The sequence below is a fragment of the Prionailurus viverrinus genome, chromosome A3, assembly GCF_022837055.1.
Source record: "Prionailurus viverrinus isolate Anna chromosome A3, UM_Priviv_1.0, whole genome shotgun sequence".
Lineage (NCBI taxonomy): Eukaryota > Metazoa > Chordata > Mammalia > Carnivora > Felidae > Prionailurus > Prionailurus viverrinus.
Window position 1 is genome coordinate 70484359 of NC_062563.1, and position 6592 is coordinate 70490950.

The 6592-nt window shown below is 34.3% G+C and overlaps 1 non-coding gene across 1 annotated transcript; it reads right to left on the reverse strand.

The window, feature by feature from the left end:
- Nucleotides 1–1566: 1566 nt before the first annotated feature.
- LOC125163125 (U6 spliceosomal RNA) lies at nucleotides 1567–1671 on the reverse strand. Its single transcript, XR_007151293.1, has one exon. It is a non-coding gene; the product is annotated as a U6 spliceosomal RNA (small nuclear RNA).
- Nucleotides 1672–6592: the final 4921 nt, after the last annotated feature.

The window sequence follows — 6592 nt, forward strand, 5'->3', positions numbered from 1 at the left end:
ATAGTGTGTACTAGAAAGGCAGGATAAATATATTTTTAAATGTATTTTTATTTGCTGATATTTTATAATATTAGTTGGTTTTCTTTAAAAGGTCCCATAAGTGAAATGGAAGAGTAAATCATTGATATTAACGTTTCATCCTACCTGTGTCTACATCCTATTTGTTACGTTTCAGTTAATTTTTAGTGGAAGCATAGTGTTCTTCTCTTTCTTGACTTTGGGCTCAGTCATGAGACTTACTTTGGCTAAAGGCATGTTCACAGCCATGAAAAGTTAAGTAGCTTGACATGTGCTTGTGTAGTTGAGCTTTCTTTCTTGCCTTCTGTCATTGTCATGAGAAGAACATTTTCATCAGTTTGCTGCTGACCCACAGAGGATGGCAGAAATATAGAGGACCCCATCTTCTGCTTGGAGTCAATCCCAGACAAAACCATTCTAGAACACCTGACCTCCCAGCACCCCAGACACGCGAGAAAGAATCTATGATTTTTGTTTAATCCACTGAGTTTGAGGGTGTTTTATTTCATAAGATAGTAGTGGTGATAGATGAGGGATATAATGACTAGTGATGATTCTATATTATCATGAACTGATAGTTCATGTTGTTAGTGGTACTCCTATATTCTCCAACAAAGAGTCCATGAATTCTCAAGCTTCTTCAGTCACAGAAAATATTATGTTTATCAAACGCAATTAATGAAAGCAATGATATTAATGAATATTAATGAAATATATTAAATGTTAATATATTAAATGTAAAAGTTAAATTATAAGCCTTGTAGATTAAAATAAAGGAGAAAATCTATACAACCCTGGTCTAGCAAAAGATTTCCCAGAAAACAAAAAAGTAAAAAACAAAAAGCAGTATGCATAAAAGAAACCTTGATAAGTTGGACTTCATTCAAATTAAAATCTATTCTTTAGAAAATGGCACTTAAAAATGAAATTTAAAGTTATAGACCATGAGAAAATATTTATATCTATTGACAAAAGACTTATACTCAGAATTTATAAAACATTTTTAACAACTCAATGGTAAGAATACAAATAACCCAGATAAAACATGGGCAAAAGACTGGAATAACTACTTCACCAAAGAAGTCATATGAATGTCCAAAGAGCAAATGGAAATATCTTTATCATTAGTCACCAGAGAAATGACAATTAAATCAAATGAGACACCAAAACGCTTCCATTATAATGGCTGCAGTACCAAGTGTTGGAGAGAATGTGGAGCAACTAGAATTGCCATGGTTGAAGTGGAAAGTAGTACAACCACTTTAAAAAACTGTCATTTTTTTTTTTTTTACTGCAAGTTTGTACTTTTTGACTCCTTATACCCATTTGGCCTACCCCCAACCTTCCACTTTTGGCTATAACCAATCTGTTCTTTGTATCTAACTAGATTTGGGGGGGGGGATCCTTGCTTTTTGTTTTTTTGTTTTTGTTTATATTCCACACATTGGTGAAATCACATAGGATTTGTCTTTCTCTTATTTCATTTAACATAATGCCCTCAAGGTCCATCCATGTTGCCACAAATGTCAAGATTTCATTTTTTTTTTTTTAACTGTAGAACGCTCCACGAATGTTCATGTCACCTTTCACGGGGCCATACTAATCTTCTCTGTATCATTATAATTTTAGTATATGTGCTGCCGAAGACAGCACTAGATTTCATTCTTTTTTATGACTGAATAATATTCATAAAAATATCTCACATAATATTCAAATATACATCTCACATAGTAATATCCATGTATATATGTTTCTGTATCTTGGCTATATTATAAACATGCTGCAATGAACAATGGGGTTGCACGTATCTTTTTGAATTAATGTTTTTCATTTCTCTGGATAAATACCTAGCATTGAAACTGATGGATCATATAATAGTTTCATTTTTAAGTTTTTGAGAAAACTCCGCAGTGTTTTCCATAGTGGTTACACCAATTGCATTCCCACCAGGAGTGCACAAAGGTTCCCTTTCTCTACATCTTTGCCAACACTTGTTATTTTTTATCTTTTTGAAAATAGCCATTCTAACAAGTGTCAGGTGATAGCTCATTGTGGTTTTAATTTGCATTTCCCTGATGATTGGTGATGTTCAGCATCTTTCCATGTACCTGTTCAACATCTGTATGTCTTCTTTGGAAAATGTCTATTCAGATCCTCTGCCCTCTTTTTTTTTAATGTTTTTTTTTATTTGAGGGGGAGAGAGACAGAGAGAGAGAGAGAGAGAACAAGTGGGAGAGGGGCAGAGAGAGAGGGGAACAGAAGATCCGAAGCCAGCTTGGTGCTGACAGCAGACAGCTGTCTGTGGGGCAGCAGACAACCCTATGTAGGGCTTGAACTCACGAACTAGGAGATGTTGACCTGAGTCAATGTAAGATGCTTACTGACTGAGCCACCTAAGCACCCCTCCCCTACCCACTTTTTAATTACGAATCTTTCTGTTGAGTTGTGATTTCTTCTATATTTTGGATATTAACCCTCTTTCATACATATCATTTTCATATATTTTCTTCCATCCAGTAGGTTGCCTTTTCATTTTTGGTGGTAGTTCCCTTTGCTATGTAGAAGCTCTAAGTTTGAAGAAGTCCCACTTGTTTATTTTTGCTTTTGAGGTCTTTATTTTTTATGTCAAATTCAAAAAATCACCACTAAACCTATTTTTATTTTCTAGGGAATTGACTATACTGAACTTTTTAAAGTAATAAGCATGACTCAATTTTTTAAAATTACCTAATAGCAAAAAGAATAGTCAACCAAATATTGTAATGAACATTTATTGAGTGCCTTTTTCTATCCCAGGACTATTCTCAAAACATAACTTCCATCATCTCTTTTAATCTTTGTGACAGTATTATAAAGTAGATGCCATCACCATGTGCTTGGCAGGTCTTGAGCAGAGTACATGCTGGTTAAGTACATTTTGAATAGATTATCCCCACTTTGTGGATGAAGATGATAAAGCTTTGAGGGGCTAAGTCACTTGTCCAAGGCCCACTCACTGTCAGTGATAGAGCCAAGTCTCAGACTCCTATCAATCTGCAGACAAGATTATACTCTCAGCTCCAAAGCCTAAGATTCTTCTCATGCCTGACAAGTCAAGTAGAGATTCTTCTTTTTTTTTTTTTTTGAACACTTCTCTATCATCAATGATATGAGAACAATTTGTCCCTTCTTTTAAAGTAACAGTTTAATCTCCAGCATTTGCTCTAAAATTGCTAGCCTTGCAAATAGTGTCAAATGTCATTTAGCCACAAGCATTCTATTTGGGCTGTGCTGTGCATATTTTATGAAGTTGTTCCTACTCTTTCTTCAGCCCTTAAATCAGTAGAGAAGGTAAATTAGGAAAGTATTACCAATTGAATGCCAAAATTGAGAAATGGTTAAGAAGTCTTTCCTACTGAAGTGGCTGGAGCCATAACAAATTCTTACCATTTTGAAAAAATGGGGTTTGGAATAAGGAAGAATATAGAGTCACAGAGTTTGTGTTTGATTTCCTGTGAGGAAGTCTGGTTGTCTGTCTCCGGTTATGAAATTCAATGTATAATTGCAGTAAAACTATGACTATGCAATGTTTGGAAATTCTACTGAGTGAATTGAAGCAGTCTGGACATGTATGATAAAAGTTAAATATGTAGGGATGGTTCCAGAGCTAGAGCCAGATTCTGCAAGGGAACTCATTCTCAAAGAATAGAGCATCTATCTTAGGATATCTATAGGCAGACATAGTGCTGTAGTTTTATAATTTGTGTGTGTGTGTACAAATTATAAATGGTTATACTTTAATATATTGTAACATTGCATATATGTACATATATATAAGCTCATAAACATATATGTAATACTTTAGAAACAGTGCTCATATAAGAGCCAGGTGCTTTCATGCCCATGGCCTCATTATAATTCATATCAACACCATAGTGTTGACTTCTTTATTTATTTTTTTTTAATTTTTTTTTCAACGTTTATTTATTTTTGGGACAGAGAGAGACAGAGCATGAACAGGGGAGGGGCAGAGAGAGAGGGAGACACAGAATCGGAAACAGGCTCCAGGCTCTGAGCCATCAGCCCAGAGCCCGACGCGGGGCTCGAACTCACGGACCGCGAGATCGTGACCTGGCTGAAGTCGGACGCTTAACCGACTGCGCCACCCAGGAGCCCGTGTTGACTTCTTTAAAAAAGAAAGTCTCCACTTCATAATCCCAAAGCAGTTTTTAACAATTACAAGGTTATTTTTATATTTATTAACTTCCCTTATAAATATTGAACCTAAAAAAATCCACCAAAAAAATGGAAATTTTCTCTCAACTAAGTAAGAATATCAGAATATGAAATAAGAATACCTGTACGTGACATAGCAAAAAGGGAAGGGGGCAAGTCACTTTTCTTAATGTGTTTTTTTTTTCTGTTATGGTAGTAACAATTAATAACAAAATACTAAGAATTCATTATTGTGGCATTATTATAATGAAAAGATCTAGCTATTGCCCTGTCTTGAATTTTGTTCATATGAAAGTTACTACTAAATTACTAAAATGTACTACATTTTAACAGTAGGAAGCATATTGGCTATATTATTACCATTCATCATTGAAAAGGTCAAAGTAGAAATACCAATATGGCCTAGATTAAATACACAAATAAGTACTCAAAAAAGGTGAGGACACTAAATTTGGAATCCTGGACAAGAATTCCCTACTTCTGCTTAGATTCTCTTCATTCAGTCAGGAGCAGAAAACTGGCTGTCTCCCCAATAGCTGTGAAAGGCAAGCTTAGTATCATTGTAATAGACAAGTCTCTCACATTTTAAATTGGTAAAATTTAACAGTTCCACTTGTACCCTCTTCAAACTCTAAAGGAAATATCATTCCACAATGAAATGTTTTGCATTTATTTCTCACATTTGTGTTGGATTTAAAAGCATGTCCTAAGTCTGTTAAAAATTTCAAGATTTCAGGGATGAAAGTGAATCATTTCTATAGGAAATAAACTAAAAGTCTCAGAATCTTGTCTTTTACCTAGCTCTTTTATAAAAATATAAATCTTCAAGGAAAAGACTTTTCTTTTATTCCTGTGAATTCATTAACTTAATTTTAGATTTATAGTAAAGGAACAATAAATAGCATTTTGGCTCGTTTGTTCATTTTATAAAATTTAAATCATTGTTTTTAATTATAACAAACAGTAATCACTTATTCCAGAATTAACTTATCATTTTTTAAAGTTTATTTATTTATTTTGAGAGAGAGAGAGAGAGTGTGTGTGTGCATGTGTGTGAGTGAGAGAGGGGCAGGAAGAAGAGGAGAGATAGAAAGAATCCCAAGCAGGCTCTGTGCTATCGGCACAGAGCCCAATGTGGGGCTCAAATGCACCAACCATAAATCATGACCTGAGCCAAAATCCAGAGTCAACACTAAACCAACTGAGCCACCCAGATGCTCCAACTTATAATTTTGCAATATCCCTGAGATCTCCTTTGTAGATATCATTAAATTATAAAAGTAAAACAAAGTTCTTATCTGAGGACAAAATATAGCTACTTATTGGAGTGGTATAATAGTAAAAATAGGCTGGGTTATTTAAAACTCATTTTGAATAACAAATATTATAACATACTCTGCATTTCCATTGTTTGTCTTGTCGTCCTGGTGCTAGCTTATATTGTGGGAGTAGAATGAGTAATGTCAGCAGGCATAATGAAGTGTACTTTTCCAAGAATAATCATCACACTCATTCTTGGTTTAAATAAAAATTGCTTAAGATCTTAAATAAATGTATTTAAGAATCATCTGGGTAGCAAGTTCAAAATGTAGATTTCTAGGCTCCATGCCCATAAATTTTGTGTAGAGGGGCAGGAACATGAATTTTAAAATAACATACACCCCAGTGACAAAAAGGAAGGTCCAGCCCACACATGAGAGTTATTGTCTTCAGGCTTCGTCCAATCCTGAATCTCTTTTTCTCCCTATGACTGCTAGCAACGTAACACACTTGGCATGAATAGGTAAGCTGCATTCTCCTGGGTGTTACTGCTCCATTTATAGAACCTGTTAAGATTTATCCAGTACGTAGATGGCAGAGGGATGATGAAAACTGAGGAGCTTTGCAGAGCCATTCTAAGTTCCATGTCTTTTAAATAAAACTGATAAATTATACACAATTCATAAGAACCCATTGCTCTGCAAGATTTTAAGTTCAATATCCAAATAAAAAGAAGGGTCTTTATGGCAAATTTATTTAATAAGTACAATGAGTTTTTCTCTGAAGTTGCACCAACAGAAATGGCTTTTTTTTTACTGTCATTTTCACACATTTTACCAGCATTAAGTGGAAAAAATTGCTCACACTAATAAGGAGGCATGCATAAATATTGTATAAAATTCTTATTTAAAATTAAGAATCTCTCTTTAGCAGCAGTGCTCAAAGGAAAAAAAAAATCACCCTATGTCTAGTAAAAAAAAAAAAATTCAAGAATCATTTCAAGCACAAAAACATGTCTAGCTCTTAAGAAAAAAATTGACAGTAGCCATAAGGAAGGAAGTTAAACATATTTCTTTCCCAAAATATAACTACCCAATTA